Raw genomic sequence first — 17,980 nt, forward strand, 5'->3', positions numbered from 1 at the left:
ATTTTTCGTGAAATCACTGCTATGTGCATTTCTGCTTGACAACCTCCGGTGATAATTACATATAAGGTGTTTTGTGTTTTTTGTTGAACTTGTTCAGGTGGAGGGCAGTGGGACAAATTTGTTACGCTACCAGATACATGTACCATTGTCTGAGCTATCAGTAGTACCAAGAGCCAGTCTACCTGGGAGTAAAAAAACCCGGGTAATACTGTTTTCATGGTAATAAGCCGATATCAAGTTCCCGGCTGTAACAGGTGTTTGTCACTGTCTATAGATAATAAAGTATAAGTGTAAGATATCGAAAGTGACATTTAAGCTTGAAACAGAAATATGACAGCTCGTTCGTATCTGGTGATATTCTATATGAAGATTAAGCGGGTAGCACGCGTGTGTATGTAGCTACTACGTGTAAGTGTGGATATGTTTACCTATAGGCAGTGCCACACAGGTACAGTACCAATACTACTGCTGCTGCTGCTGAACACGCCGGAGAAAACGTCAATGCTGTTTGCTTCCCTGAATGGATAACATGGGACTTTAAGTAAAGAATTTGTGTGTTGGAGACTAGCCAATGTTGACCGTGACTTAGGTGAGGTGGAATAACAACTCACAAAGGTGGGCAACACATCCGATAGTCTTCAGCCGAACACAATGTCCTTCCTCGGGTGTGGGAGTCTCTCAGGGCCACAGCTCGCCGGGGTTATGTTGTAAGGGCTTACTACACTGTCGGAGTCCACATACTAAATAAGGTAAGCTTCTTTATCTACAGTGGTGTTTCTTATAGTAATCTTTTACCAAAGAAAGTGTTGTCTACGAAACATAACATATATACAGTATATATGTATATTAACTTTACGAAGAAAGTTCTTCAAGATCATTTTTCTTCGTCTTAGTAATCAATGTATACTATTTCGTTAATTAAGTAAATGTCAATTTAACTAATCACAGATGTGATAATTAGGTTAGTGTTGTGTCGTTATGGGTACAGTTCCGATAGGTGCCGGGAATGGACTGACTAAAACACAGGACTGTTTGGTTTACGTTGACTGTGTTGACAAATTCCACAATGAGCGAAATTAATGCTCCCGATATTTCTTTCTATGGTATTTCATACTTTTTATTTGTATCTACTGTATTGACATTATCGATTTGTCAAAAATGTGTTTTATTACCAAACATGAATGTCCAAGTAATTACATTTTGTGTGAGATCAGGCCTATACATGTTGCTAATTTGGATAAAATTATGTTCTTTTTTGTCGTTTAATATTTGTTTAAAGTGACAATAATGGACAACAACAAAACAAGCAGCAATGCTTCAGTGTATTATATAATGTGTATGGTGGCTGTATAATCAATATGCGACAATCCAAACATCAAACGGCGAGCTCTGTATCAGTACCTTAGGTCCAAGCAATGGCAAAGACAAATTAGAACCGGAACCCAGCAGGGCAGTACGTGACACGGCCAATGGTACACGACAGATATATATAGAAATCACGCTCAAGCAATATGTGATCACGGCTATAAACCTTTCCAATTGTGTTCTACAGAGCATCGCTGTTTTGTTAGAAGCGAATATAGAAACTCCAGAAGAGGACGGCTTGTTTGTAATTGCGGATAATTGATACGTTTATTTCGAAATAGTACAATTATCCCTTCTTATATGGCTACACGGTTCTAAGTATAGTTTAAGCAGAAGAGGTTTTACTATAATTTTGTTAAACAGTTAATTGGATCGGTGCTGCTTATTACTTGAATTGCAATATTAAAACATTGGTCTGGTTACCTTATCTAACGTGGTCGTGTACAGACTGGGTTATATAACGTGGTCGTGTACAGACTGGGTTATATAACGTGGTCGTGTACAGACTGGGTTATCTAACGTGGTGGTGTACAGACTGGGTTATATAACGTGGTCGTGTACAGACTGGGTTACCTTATCTAACGTGGTCGTGTATAGACAGGGTTATATAATGGGTCGTGTACAGACTGGGTTATCTAACGTGGTCGTGTACAGACTGGGTTATATAACGTGGTCGTGTACAGACTGGGTTATATAACGTGGTCGTGTACAGACTGGGTTATCTAACGTGGTCGTGTACAGACTGGGTTATATAACGTGGTCGTGTACAGACTGGGTTATATAACGTGGTCGTGTACAGACTGGGTTATATAACGTGGTCGTGTACAGACTGGGTTATCTAACGTGGTCGTGTACAGACTGGGTTATATAACGTGGTCGTGTACAGACTGGGTTATCTAACGTGGTCGTGTACAGACTGGGTTATATAACGTGGTCGTGTACAGACTGGGTTATCTAACGTGGTCGTGTACAGACTGGGTTATCTAACGTGGTCGTGTACAGACTGGGTTACCTTCTTGGTGGTGCACAGGCGACATCTGCTTTATGTGTCCACCCCTGCGGCGACATCACCTTTATGTGTCCACCCCGGCGGGGACATCACCTTTATATGTGTCCACCCCGGCGGGGACATCACCTTTATATGTGTCCACCCCGGCGGGGACATCACCTTTATGTGTTCACCCCGGCGGCGACATCACCTTTATGTGTCCACCCCGACGGGGACATCATCTTTATGTGTCCACCCCGGCGGCGACATCACCTTTATGTGTCCACTCCGGCGACGACATCACCTTTATGTGTCCACCCCGGCGGCGACATACCCTGTATGTGTCCACCCCGGCGACGACATCACCTTTATGTGTTCACCCCGGCGGCGACATCACCTTTATATGTGTCCACCCCGGCGGCGACATCACCTTTATGTGTCCACCCCGGCGGCGACATCACCTTTATGTGTCCACCCCGGCGGCGACATACCCTGTATGTGTCCACCCCGGCGGGGACATCACCTTTATATGTGTCCACCCCGGCGGCGACATCACCTTTATGTGTCCACCCCGGCGGCGACATCACCTTTATGTGTCCACCCCGGCGGGGACATCACCTTTATGTGTCCACCCCGGCGACGACATCACCTTTATGTGTCCACCCCGGCGGCGACATACCCTGTATGTGTCCACCCCGGCGACGACATCACCTTTATGTGTCCACCCCGGCGGGGACATCACCTTTATGTGTCCACCCCGGCGACGACATCACCTTTATGTGTCCACCCCGGCGGCGACATACCCTGTATGTGTCCACCCCGGCGGGGACATCACCTTTATGTGTCCACCCCGGCGGGGACATCACCTTTATGTGTCCACCCCGGCGACGACATCACCTTTATGTGTCCACCCCGGCGGCGACATACCCTGTATGTGTCCACTCCGGCGGCGACATCACCTTTATGTGTTCACCCCGGCGGCGACATCACCTTTATATGTGTCCAACCCGGCGGCGACATCACCTTTATGTGTCCACCCCGGCGGCGACATCACCTTTATGTGTCCACCCCGGCGGCGACATACCCTGTATGTGTCCACCCCGGCGACGACATCACCTTTATGTGTCCACCCCGGCGGCGACATCACCTTTATGTGTTCACCCGGCGGCGACATCACCTTTATGTGTCCACCCCGGCGGCGACATCACCTTTATGTGTCCACCCCGGCGGCGACATCACTTTTATGTGTTCACCCCGGCGGCGACATACCCTGTATGTGTCCACCCCGGCGGCGACGTCACCTTTATGTGTCCACTCCGGCGGCGACATACCCTGTATGTGTCCACCCCGGCGACGACATCACCTTTATATGTGTCCATCCCGGCGGCGACATCACCTTTACGTGTTCACCCCGGCGGCGACAAACCCTGTATGTGTCCACCCCGGCGACGACATCACCTTTATGTGTTCATCCCGGCGGCGACATCACCTTTATATGTGTCCACCCCGGCGGGGACATCGCCTTTATGTGTCCACCCCGGCGGCGACATACCCTGTATGTGCCCACTCCGGCGGCGACATACCCTTTATGTGTCCACCCCTGCGGCGACATCACCTTTATGTGTCCACCTCGGCGGCGACATCACCTTTATATGTGTCCATCCCGGCGGCGACATCACCTTTACGTGTTCACCCCGGCGGCGACAAACCCTGTATGTGTCCACCCCGGTGGCGACATATATTTTCTTAACATAGGCATCATCAGCATATTCATTGATTTTTACTCTTCCGTTCAGTTAACGAAATAATGTAAAAATAGGAGAAATTATTCAACTAGATTTCACTGAATTTCAAATGAAACATATATGAACTATCTTTTTTTCCTGTACTGTTCCATTGAGTGACTTGGTGTCAGAAGTAAAATGTCAAGGTTTATACTGAATCTCTATGCTGTATTGCTAGACACTTCAAAGATCGATTCCTCATCAGACTCACTGTTCACATCTCTCTCCCAGTAAGGTTCAGTTAATTAAAGCCAGATATATAAACAGATATTTCAGGATTATAAATCACTAATCCTGTCAATATAAAATCGGATTGTCTATACAATCCTATAATGAAGTTTAAATACAAACCAGTAATTATTGTATCCTTAGCAACCAGATAGATCAATCGACATTTTGAAATTACCATATATCCAAGTATTGAGCTGTTAACAAACGCTAGTGTACAGTCGATATGAATACAGTTTGGTGGCAGATAGATATGATGTCGCCCATTAGTTGTATACTAGAATTTAAACCGTACATAAACATTCATATTCATTTTTCTGGACTGAAGCAAAAAATGAGTTTGAATTTCCCGCTGATCATATATATGACGTCAGTAAGTTCCAGAAGAAATCATTCAGTTCCTCGTATCTACTTAGCTATATTATCTCTTTCATATACCCGTATATACATCATAAAATTGTTTAATTGTTCAAATTGAATAATTCAGTTCGTCGCTTGAAATTAAAGAGTTTTACTGTTATTATTTAGAAGTGATGCGGCGTTGAACAGATATTGCACGGATAAGCTTAGACTCAATGTTCCCTTGGTAACGTTTGTTTTACATAGAACACTCGGAGCTGTTTTCCTACACTGACCGAATCACTGTAAATTGTAGTATACAGTCTCATGAATACAACTTGGTTTACTAACGTCAGATAGGTAAATGGAACATAGAATGTGAAAATGTAGGGATTAGGAAAATGTCATTATATAAACGTGTCATCGTTAGGCACAAACATATTAGACTCTGTTTGAATGGGATGACAAACGTTTGGACTGTGTTAAAATGGTATGACAAGCGTTTGGACTGTGTTAAAATGGTATGACAAACGTTTGGACTGTGTTAAAATGTGATGACAAACGTTTGGACTGTGTTAAAATGGTATGACAAACGTTTGGACTGTGTTAAAATGTGATGACAAACGTTTGGACTGTGTTAAAATGGTATGACAAACGTTTGGACTGTGTTAAAATGTGATGACAAACGTTTGGACTGTGTTAAAATGGGATGACAAGCGTTTGGACTGTGTTAAAATGGTATGACAAACGTTTGGACTGTGTTAAAATGGGATGACAAGCGTTTGGACTGTGTTAAAATGGACGACAAACGTTTGGACTGTGTTAAAATGGGATGACAAACGTTTGGACTGTGTTAAAATGGGATGACAAGCGTTTGGACTGTGTTAAAATGGGATGACAAACGTTTGGACTGTGTTAAAATGGGATGACAAGCGTTTGGACTGTGTTAAAATGGACGACAAACGTTTGGACTGTGTTAAAATGGGATGACAAGCGTTTGGACTGTGTTAAAATGGGACGACAAACGTTTGGACTGTGTTGAAATGGTATGACAAACGTTTGGACTGTGTTAAAATGGATGACAAACGTTTGGACTGTGTTAAAATGGTATGACAAGCGTTTGGACTGTGTTAAAATGGGATGACAAGCGTTTGGACTGTGTTAAAATGGACGACAAACGTTTGGACTGTGTTAAAATGGGATGACAAACGTTTGGACTGTGTTAAAATGGGATGACAAGCGTTTGGACTGTGTTAAAATGGGATGACAAACGTTTGGACTGTGTTAAAATGGGATGACAAGCGTTTGGACTGTGTTAAAATGGATGACAAACGTTTGGACTGTGTTAAAATGGGATGACAAGCGTTTGGACTGTGTTAAAATGGGACGACAAACGTTTGGACTGTGTTGAAATGGTATGACAAACGTTTGGACTGTGTTAAAATGGATGACAAACGTTTGGACTGTGTTAAAATGGTATGACAAGCGTTTGGACTGTGTTAAAATGGGATGACAAGCGTTTGGACTGTGTTAAAATGGGACGACAAACGTTTGGACTGTGTTGAAATGGTATGACAAACGTTTGGACTGTGTTAAAATGGATGACAAACGTTTGGACTGTGTTAAAATGGATGACAAACGTTTGGACTGTGTCAAAATGGTATGACAAGCTTTTGGACTGTTAAAATGGTATGACAAACGTTCGGACTGTGTTAAAATGGTATGACAAGCGTTTGGACTGTGTTAAGATGGGACGACAAACGTTTGGACTGTGTTAAAATGGATGACAAACGTTTGGACTGTGTTAAAATGGGATGACAAGCGTTTGGACTGTGTTAAAATGGGATGCCAAGCGTTTGGACTGTGTTAAGATGGGACGACAAACGTTTGCACTGTGTTAAAATGGATGACAAACGTTTGGACTGTGTTAAAATGGATGACAAACGTTTGGACTGTGTTAAAATGGATGACAAACCTTTGGACTATGTTAAAATGGTATGACAAGCCTTTGGACTGTGTTAAAATGGGATGACAAACGTTTGGACTGTGTTAAAATGGGATGACAAACGTTTGGACTGTGTTAAAATGGGATGACAAACGTTTGGACTGTGTTGAAATGGTATGACAAACGTTTGGACTGTGTTAAAATGGTATGACAAACGTTTGGACTGTGTTAAAAGGGGATTACAAACGTTTGGACTGTGTTAAAAGGGGATTACAAACGTTTGGACTGTGTTAAAGGGGATTACAAACGTTTGGACTGTGTTATAATGGGATGACAAACGTTTGGACTGTGTTATAATGGGATGACAAACGTTTGGAATATGTTAAAAGGGGATTACAAACGTTTGGACTGTGTTAAAATATTCATGTTGTTTAATAATATATATAACTGGATATAATATTATATATAATCTAGATATATTATTATATATAATCTAGATATAATATTATATAAAATCTGGATATGCATTATATATTATCCGGATACAATATGATATATCATCTGGATGTGTATTACATATAATGTGGTTAAGATATTAGAAATAATCTAGCTATTATATTATATATAATCTGTATATAATATATGTCAAGTATTAATAACGACAGTACAGACAAGTAAATTGTCGATTTTTCGAGGCAGTCTGCCCCTTTATCAAGACACAGGTAAATTACATACGATCACATATAGACATAGAACATGGAACAGTTACACAAATATAGTAGGTATAAACAACAAAAAATATCGTAATGTTGTAAAAATGATCCCCCTCGGCCGATACTTAATTCGCCGAGGGCCTATTATGATTAATTGGGGAACTTCTTAGGTGGTGTACAGATGGTAAAAGTAAATAAATAAATAAATAAATAGATAAATAATATAACTTAAAGGTTTAACAAAATAACATCGCGGGTTGATTCGATGTGATGGCAGCGCGTGCTATGTCGTGAAGGTTTTTGTTATTGTTTTTTTTTACGCGATATGTACATTTCGTCCCGCAAATCTCGGCCCAAACAGCGGGTAGCAGTCAATCTGTATATAATATATATAATCTGGATATGATATTAGATATAATCTCGATGGTCTTAGAGGAACTGGTATATTTTATGTAAGCAGCCCATATGAGACAAGAGAGGTGGGAACATGTTGGATTTTAAATGACATGGAAGATAATTTGATATAAAATCACTCAAAATTATTCCACTTTTAAATCTCTTCTGGAAAATGCTGCCAACCAATTTTTGCCTATTTATTTTATTTGAGCAAATAATAACAGGAAACATGAAAAGGGAAGGAAATGTAAAAATATGTATTTCTAGTTAAGTAGATTACCAGGTATATCAGACTATTATAGCAATACATTCCAAAGTGAGGGAAGGTCAACTCTGAAATTTATTGGACCGCGCGTAAGCAGAATAATTAGAAATGTGTTTAAGAAATGAATATTTTTTTTTATCGAATTGAATTAGATGATATTTTATTGTGACCTATACATACAGGTAGATATCTATACATACAGGTAGACATCTATACATACAGGTAGACATCTATACATACAGGTAGACATCTATACATACAGGTAGACATATATACATACAGGTAGACATATATACATACAGACAGGTAGACATCTATACATACAGACAGGTAGACATCTATACATACAGGTAGACATCTATACATACAGGCAGACATCTATACATACAGACAGGTAGACATCTATACATACAGGTAGACATCTATACATACAGGTAGACATCTATACATACAGACAGGTAGACATCTATACATACAGACAGGTAGACATCTATACATACAGACAGGTAGACACCTATACATACAGATAGATATCTATACATACAGGTAGACATCTATACATACAGACAGGTAGACATCTATACATACAGGTAGACATCTATACATACAGGTAGACATCTATACATACAGACAGGTAGACATCTATACATACAGACAGGTAGACATCTATACAGACAGGTAGACATCTATACATACAGACAGGTAGACATCTATACATACAGGTAGATATCTATACATACAGGTAGACATCTATACATACAGACAGGTAGACATCTATAGATACAGACAGGTAGACACCTATACATACATACAGGTAGACATCTATACATACAGGTAGACATCTATACATACAGACAGGTAGACATCTATACATACAGGTAGACATCTATACATACAGACAGGTAGACATCTATACATACAGACAGGTAGACATCTATACATACAGACAGGTAGACATCTATACATACAGGTAGACACCTATACATACAGACAGGTAGACATCTATACATACAGACAGGTAGACATCTATACATACAGGTAGACATCTATACATACAGACAGGTAGACATCTATACATACAGGTAGACATCTATAGATACAGACAGGTAGACATCTATACATACAGACAGGTAGACATCTATACATACAGACAGGTAGACATCTATACATACAGGTAGACACCTATACAGACATGTAGACATCTATACAGACAGGTAGACATCTATACATACAGACAGGTAGACATCTATAGATACAGACAGGTAGACACCTATACATACAGGTAGACATCTATACATACAGGTAGACACCTATACATACATACAGGTAGACATCTATACATACAGGTAGACACCTATACAGACAGGTAGACATCTATACAGACAGGTAGACATCTATACATACAGACAGGTAGACATCTATAGATACATACAGGTAGACATCTATACATACAGGTAGACACCTATACATACAGGTAGACATCTATACATACATACAGGTAGACATCTATAGATACAGACAGGTAGACATCTATACATACAGACAGGTAGACATCTATACATACAGGTAGACATCTATACATACAGGTAGACACCTATACATACATACAGGTAGACATCTATACATACAGGTAGACATCTATACATACAGACAGGTAGACATCTATACATACAGGTAGATATCTATACATACAGACAGGTAGACATCTATACATACATACAGGTAGACATCTATACATACAGACATGTAGACATCTATACATACAGACAGGTAGACACCTATACATACAGACAGGTAGACCTCTATACATACATACAGGTAGACATCTATACATACAGGTAGACATCTATACATACAGGTAGACATCTATACATACAGGTAGACATCTATACATACAGATAGACATCTATACATACAGACAGGTAGACATCTATACATACAGACAGGTAGACATCTATACATACAGGTGGACACCTATACATACAGACAGGTAGACATCTATACAGACAGGTAGACACCTATACATACAGACAGGTAGACATCTATACATACAGGTAGACATCTATACATACAGACAGGTAGACACCTATACATACAGACAGGTAGACACCTATACATACAGGTAGACATCTATACATACAGACAGGTAGACACCTATACAAACAGACAGGTAGACATCTATACATACATACAGGTAGACACCTATACATACAGACAGGTAGACATCTATACATACAGACAGACATCTATACATACAGACAGGTAGACATCTATACATACAGGTAGACATCTATACATACAGACAGGTAGACACCTATACAAACAGACAGGTAGACATCTATACATACAGACAGGTAGACATCTATACATACAGACAGGTAGACCTCTATACTTACAGACAGGTAGACATCTATACATACATACAGGTAGATATCTATACAGACAGGTATACACCTATACATACAGATAGGTAGACATCTATACATACAGACAGGTAGACACCTATACATACAGGTAGACATCTATACATACAGGTAGACATCTATAGATACAGACAGGTAGACATCTATACAGACAGGTAGACATCTATACAGACAGGTAGACATCTATACATACAGGTAGACACCTATAGATACAGACAGGTAGACATCTATAGATACAGACAGGTAGACATCTATACATACAGGTAGACATCTATACATACAGACAGGTAGACATCTATACATACAGGTAGACATCTATACATACAGACAGGTAGACATCTATACAGACAGGTAGACATCTATACATACAGGTAGACATCTATACATACAGACAGGTAGACATCTATACATACAGGTAGACATCTATACATACATACAGGTATACATCTATAGATACAGACAGGTAGACATCTATACATACAGACAGGTAGACACCTATACATACAGACAGGTAGACATCTATACATACAGGTAGACACCTATACATACAGACAGGTAGACACCTATACATACAGGTAGACATCTATACATACAGGTAGACATCTATACATACAGACAGGTAGACATCTATACATACAGGTAGACATCTATACATACAGGTAGACACCTATACATACATACAGGTAGACATCTATACATACAGGTAGACATCTATACATACAGACAGGTAGACATCTATACATACAGGTAGACATCTATACATACAGGTAGACATCTATACATACAGACAGGTAGACATCTATACATACATAGGGGTAGACATCTATACATACAGACATGTAGACATCTATACATACAGACAGGTAGACACCTATACATACAGACAGGTAGACACCTATACATACATACAGGTAGACATCTATACATACAGGTAGACATCTATACATACAGGTAGACATCTATACATACAGGTAGACATCTATACATACAGGTAGACATCTATACATACAGATAGACATCTATACATACAGACAGGTAGACATCTATACATACAGACAGGTAGACATCTATACATACAGGTAGACACCTATACATACAGACAGGTAGACATCTATACAGACAGGTAGACACCTATACATACAGACAGGTAGACATCTATACATACAGGTAGACATCTATACATACAGACAGGTAGACACCTATACAAACAGACAGGTAGACATCTATACATACAGACATCTATACATACAGACAGGTAGACATCTATACATACAGACAGGTAGACATCTATACATACAGGTAGACATCTATACATACAGACAGGTAGACATCTATACATACAGACAGGTAGACACCTATACATACATACAGGTAGACATCTATACATACAGACAGGTAGACATCTATACATACAGACAGGTAGACATCTATACATACATACAGGTAGACATCTATACATACAGGTAGACATCTATACATACATACAGGTAGACACCTATAGATACAGACAGGTAGACATCTATACATACAGGTAGACACCTATAAATACAGGTAGACACCTATACATACAGGTAGATATCTATACATACAGACAGGTAGACACCTATAGATACAGACAGGTAGACATCTATAGATACAGACAGGTAGACATCTATACATACAGGTAGACATCTATACATACAGACAGGTAGACATCTATACATACAGACAGGTAGACATCTATACATACAGACAGGTAGACATCTATACATACAGGTAGACATCTATACATACAGGTAGACACCTATAGATACAGACAGGTAGACATCTATAGATACAGACAGGTAGACATCTATACAGACAGGTAGACATCTATACATACAGACAGGTAGACACCTATACATACAGACAGGTAGACACCTATACATACAGACAGGTAGACATCTATACATACAGACAGGTAGACATCTATACAGACAGACAGGTAGACATCTATACATACAGACAGGTAGACATCTATACATACAGACAGGTAGACATCTATACATACAGACAGGTAGACACCTATACATACAGACAGGTAGACATCTATACATACAGACAGGTAGACATCTATACACACAGGTAGACATCTATACATACAGGTAGACATCTATACATACATACAGGTAGACACCTATACAGACAGGTAGACATCTATACATACATACAGGTAGACATCTATACATACAGGTAGATACCTATACATACAGGTAGACATCTATACATACAGGTAGACATCTATACATACAGGTAGACACCTATACATACAGGTAGATATCTATACATACAGACAGGTAGACATCTATACATACAGACAAGTAGACACCTATACATACAGACAGGTAGACATCTATACATACAGACAGACATCTATACATACAGACAGGTAGACATTTTACATACATACAGGTAGACACCTATACATACAGACAGGTAGACACCTATACATACAGGTAGACACCTATACAGACAGGTAGACATCTATACAGACAGGTAGACATCTATACATACAGGTAGACATCTATACATACAGGTAGACATCTATACATACAGACAGGTAGACATCTATACATACAGGTAGACATCTATACATACAGACAGGTAGACACCTATACATACAGACAGGTAGACATCTATACATACAGACAGGTAGACACCTATACATACAGACAGGTAGACATCTATACATACAGACAGACATCTATACATACAGACAGGTAGACATCTATACATACAGACAGGTAGACACCTATACATACAGACAGGTAGACACCTATACATACAGACAGGTAGACATCTATACATACAGACAGGTAGACACCTATACATACAGACAGGTAGACACCTATACATACATACAGGTAGACACCTATACAGACAGGTAGACATATATACATACAGACAGGTAGACATGATATTTTATTGTCACCTATACATACAGGTAGACATTTTTTTTTTGTAATAATTCGGGAGGTACAGAACCGATATTGTAACAATCACCTACAGTCTACACTGTTGTGCACAGTGTTACCGCTATGACAGAAATTCTACATCAGTTTATTTCAATTAACGGATAGCGATTCATCCTGATTTAAGGACAAAATCAAGACTAATCATCTGGCCGTCGTGACGAGATTTGGCGGACTATAATGCGGGCGTATAAACCCATTACGGTATCGACTATAGTGTATATCCAAAGATATCCATCACAAGCCAGATGTCAGATTTATATCGATCCAGGAGCATGCGCATTCGTGTAGCAGCGGTAAGTGATGGTTCTATACAGTTTCCCGTCCTTACCTGACAGAGTGTTTTGTTTACAATTCATTATTTTAATAGTCACCAATTTTTAATCAATATTCGTAAGTTTCGGAAATACTGGACAGTCATTAAATACATTGACACGTTAGTCATTGAGGGAATTGGGAGTTTATTCCAGCATAAAAACCCGAATATAATATTGATTGTTTTTATACATCGTTAGTTTTATGGTTTGGCGTCGTCCGTGCATACATTCAACATTGGAGTGTATTCACTGATTCATTTCGTCAAAATATGTTCGTCTCCTATAGGAGAGGGATTTGATTGTTTACCCTATTCCAGCATTAAATTCATTGCGCATATACTTTTTTTAGCAATGGACCGGACTGAACGGAAATGAAAACAAATTTTGAAATTCGCACCCTACAAGTCGACGGACAAACAATACACCCCGACAAGTCGACGGACAAACATTACACCCCACAAGCCGACGGACAAACAATACACCCCACAAGTCGACGGACAAACAATACACCCCACAAGTCGACGGACAAACAATACACCCCTACAAGTCGATGGACAAACAATACATCCCACAAGTCGACAGACGAAACAATAGTCAACCTTGACCGTTCGACCGGCCGACCGGCGTAAAATGACGTTTGTCCGGAGATGTATTGCCTCATCTTTTTGTTACATTGGTATATATTATAATTATGATATATCATGATATTTTTGTGTGTTTCTCTGAAGATAATTTTGATCAGACTATTTTTGCAAAAGTCATTGCCCTTTGTTTATTTCGGTATTTAATTTTTGCGCGGGAAATTCCTTCTTCAATTTTCAATCTATTTATATATCATGGTTTATAGCTGTGTTTCCCTGAGAGGCACTTTATTTCGGTGTCTGATTTGCGTCCCTAGATCCTACATCAATCGACAAATGAACCACTTAGCGTCACCAGGGAGGTGACAAATCAAAGGAATCACTGGGAATCACTATTAAAGTGACAAAGGAACCACTAGGTGTTACTAGGAAGGTGACAAATCAAAGGAACCACTGGGTATCACTATTAAAGTGACAAAGAAACCACTAGGTGTTACTAGAGAGGTGACAAAGGAACCACTAGGTGTTACTAGGGAGGCGACAAAGGAACCACTAGGTGTTACTAGGGAGGTGACAAAGGAACCACTAGGTTTTACTAGGGAGGTGACAAAGGAACCACTAGGTGTTACTAGGGAGGTGACAAAGGAACCACTAGGTGTTACTAGGGAGGCGACAAAGGAACCACTAGGTGTTACTAGGGAGGTGACAAAGGAACCACTAGGTGTTACTAGGGAGGTGACAAAGGAACCACTAGGTGTTACTAGGCAGGTGACAAAGGAACCACTAGGTGTTACTAGGGAGGTGACAAAGGAACCACTAGGTGTTACTAGGGAGGTGACAAAGGAACCACTAGGTGTTACTAGGGATGTGACAAAGGAACAACTAGACGTTACTAGGGAGGCGACAAAGGAACCAATAGGTGTTACTAGAGAGGTGACAAAGGAACCACTAGGTGTTACTAGGGAGGCGACAAAGGAACCACTAGGTGTTACTAGGGAGGTGACAAAGGAACCACTAGGTTTTACTAGGGAGGTGACAAAGGAACCACTAGGTGTTACTAGGGAGGTGACAAAGGAACCACTAGGTGTTACTAGGGAGGCGACAAAGGAACCACTAGGTGTTACTAGGGAGGTGACAAAGGAACCACTAGGTGTTACTAGGGAGGTGACAAAGGAACCACTAGGTGTTACTAGGGAGGTGACAAAGGAACAACTAGACGTTACTAGGGAGGCGACAAAGGAACCAATAGGTGTTACTAGAGAGGTGACAAAGGAACCACTAGGTGTTACTAGGGAGGTGACAAAGGAACCACTAGGTGTTACTAGGGAGGTGACAAAGGAACCACTAGGTGTTACTAGGGAGGCTACAAAGGAACCACTAGGTGTTACTAGGGAGGTGACAAAGGAACCACTAGGTGTTACTAGGGAGGTGACAAAGGAACCACTAGGTGTTATTAGGGAGGTGACAAAGGAACCACTAGGTGTTACTAGGGAGGTAACAAAGGAACCACTAGGTGTTACTAGGGAGGTGACAAAGGAACCACTAGGTGTTACTAGGGAGGCGACAAAGGAACCACTAGGTGTTACTAGGGAGGTGACAAAGGAACCACTAGGTGTTACTAGGGGGGAGGTGACAAAGGAACCACTAGGTGTTACTAGGGGGGAGGCGACAAAGGAACCACTAGGTGTTACTAGGGAGGTGACAAAGGAACCACTAGGTGTTACTAGGGAGGCGACAAAGGAACCACTAGGTGTTACTAGGGAGGTGACAAAGGAACCACTAGGTGTTACTAGAGAGGTGACAAAGGAACCACTAGGTGTTACTAGGGAGGTGACAAAGGAACCACTAGGTGTTACTAGGGAGGTGACAAAGGAACCACTAGGTGTTACTAGGGATGTGACAAAGGAACCACTAGGTGTTACTAGGGGGGAGGTGACAAAGGAACCACTAGGTGTTACTAGGGGGGAGGTGACAAAGGAACCACTAGGTGTTACTAGGGGGGAGGTGACAAAGGAACCACTAGGTGTTACTAGGGGGGAGGTGACAAAGGAACCACTAGGTGTTACTAGGGGGGAGGTGACAAAGGAACCACTAGGTGTTACTAGGCAGGTGACAAAGGAACCACTAGGTGTTACTAGGGAGGCGACAAAGGAACCACTAGGTGTTACTACGTGGGTGACAATTGAACCACTAGGTGTTACTAGGGAGGCAACAAAGGAACCACTGGGTGTTACTAGGGAGGTGACAAATTAAAGGAATCACTGGGTATCACTATTAAAGTGACAAAGGAACCACTAGGTGTTACTAGGGAGGTGACAAATTAAAGGAATCACTGGATATCACTATTAAAGTGACAAAGAAACCACTAGGTGTTACTAGGGAGGTGACAAAGGAACCACTAGGTGTTACTAGGGAGGTGACAAAGGAACCACTAGGCGTTACTAGGGAGGCGACAAAGGAACCACTAGGTGTTACTAGGGAGGCGACAAAGGAACCACTAGGTGTTACTACGTGGGTGACAATTGAACCACTAGGTGTTACTAGGGAGGCAACAAAGGAACCACTGGGTGTTACTAGGGAGGCGACAAAGGAACCACTAGGTGTTACTAGGGGGGAGGTGACAAAGGAACCACTAGGTGTTACTAGGGGGGAGGTGACAAAGGAACCACCAGGTGTTACTAGGGATGTGACAAAGGAACCACTAGGTGTTACTAGGGAGGCGACAAAGGAACCACTAGGTGTTACTAGGGAGGTGACAAAGGAACCACTAGGTGTTACTAGGCAGGTGACAAAGGAACCACTAGGTGTTACTAGGGGGGAGGTGACAAAGGAACCACTAGGTGTTACTAGAGAGGTGACAAAGGAACCACTAGGTGTTACTAGGGAGGCGACAAAGGAACCACTAGGTGTTACTAGGGAGGTGACAAAGGAACCACTAGGTGTTACTAGGGAGGTGACAAAGGAACCAATAGGTGTTACTAGGGAGGTGACAAAGGAACCACTAGGTGTTACTAGGGAGGTGACAAAGGAACCACTAGGTGTTACTAGGGATGTGACAAAGGAACCACTAGGTGTTACTAGGCAGGTGACAAAGGAACCACTAGGTGTTACTAGGGAGGTGACAAAGGAACCACTAGGTGTTACTAGGGATGTGACAAAGGAACCACTAGGTGTTACTAGGCAGGTGACAAAGGAACCACTAGGTGTTACTAGGGAGGTGACAAAGGAACCACTAGGTGTTACTAGGGATGTGACAAAGGAACCACTATGTGTTACTAGGCAGGTGACAAAGGAACCACTAGGTGTTACTAGGGAGGTGACAAAGGAACCACTAGGTGTTACTAGGGATGTGACAAAGGAACCACTAGGTGTTACTAGGGAGGTGACAAAGGAACCACTAGGTGTTACTAGGGAGGTGACAAAGGAACCACTAGGTGTTACTAGGGAGGTGACAAAGGAACCACTAGGTGTTTAGTAGGGAGGTGACAAAGGAACCAATAGGTGTTACTAGAGAGGTGACAAAGGAACCACTAGGTGTTACTAGAGAGGTGACAAAGGAACCACTAGGTGTTACTAGGGAGGTGACAAAGGAACCACTAGGTGTTACTAGGCAGGTGACAAAGGAACCACTAGGTGTTACTAGGGA

General features: G+C 41.2%; 1 protein-coding gene across 1 annotated transcript in view; it reads left to right on the forward strand.

The window, feature by feature from the left end:
• The first annotated feature begins 437 nt into the window (after positions 1-437).
• Positions 438-17,980, forward strand: part of LOC117326814 (globin C, coelomic-like) — a 68,878-nt gene continuing 51,335 nt past the window's right edge. Inside the window, exon 1 of the mRNA XM_033883548.1 lies at positions 438-749. The gene's annotated coding sequence lies outside the window, so the exon portion shown is untranslated. The remainder of the gene's footprint in view (positions 750-17,980) is intronic.

Source organism: Pecten maximus, chromosome 5 (genome assembly GCF_902652985.1).
Source record: "Pecten maximus chromosome 5, xPecMax1.1, whole genome shotgun sequence".
Classification (NCBI taxonomy): domain Eukaryota; kingdom Metazoa; phylum Mollusca; class Bivalvia; order Pectinida; family Pectinidae; genus Pecten; species Pecten maximus.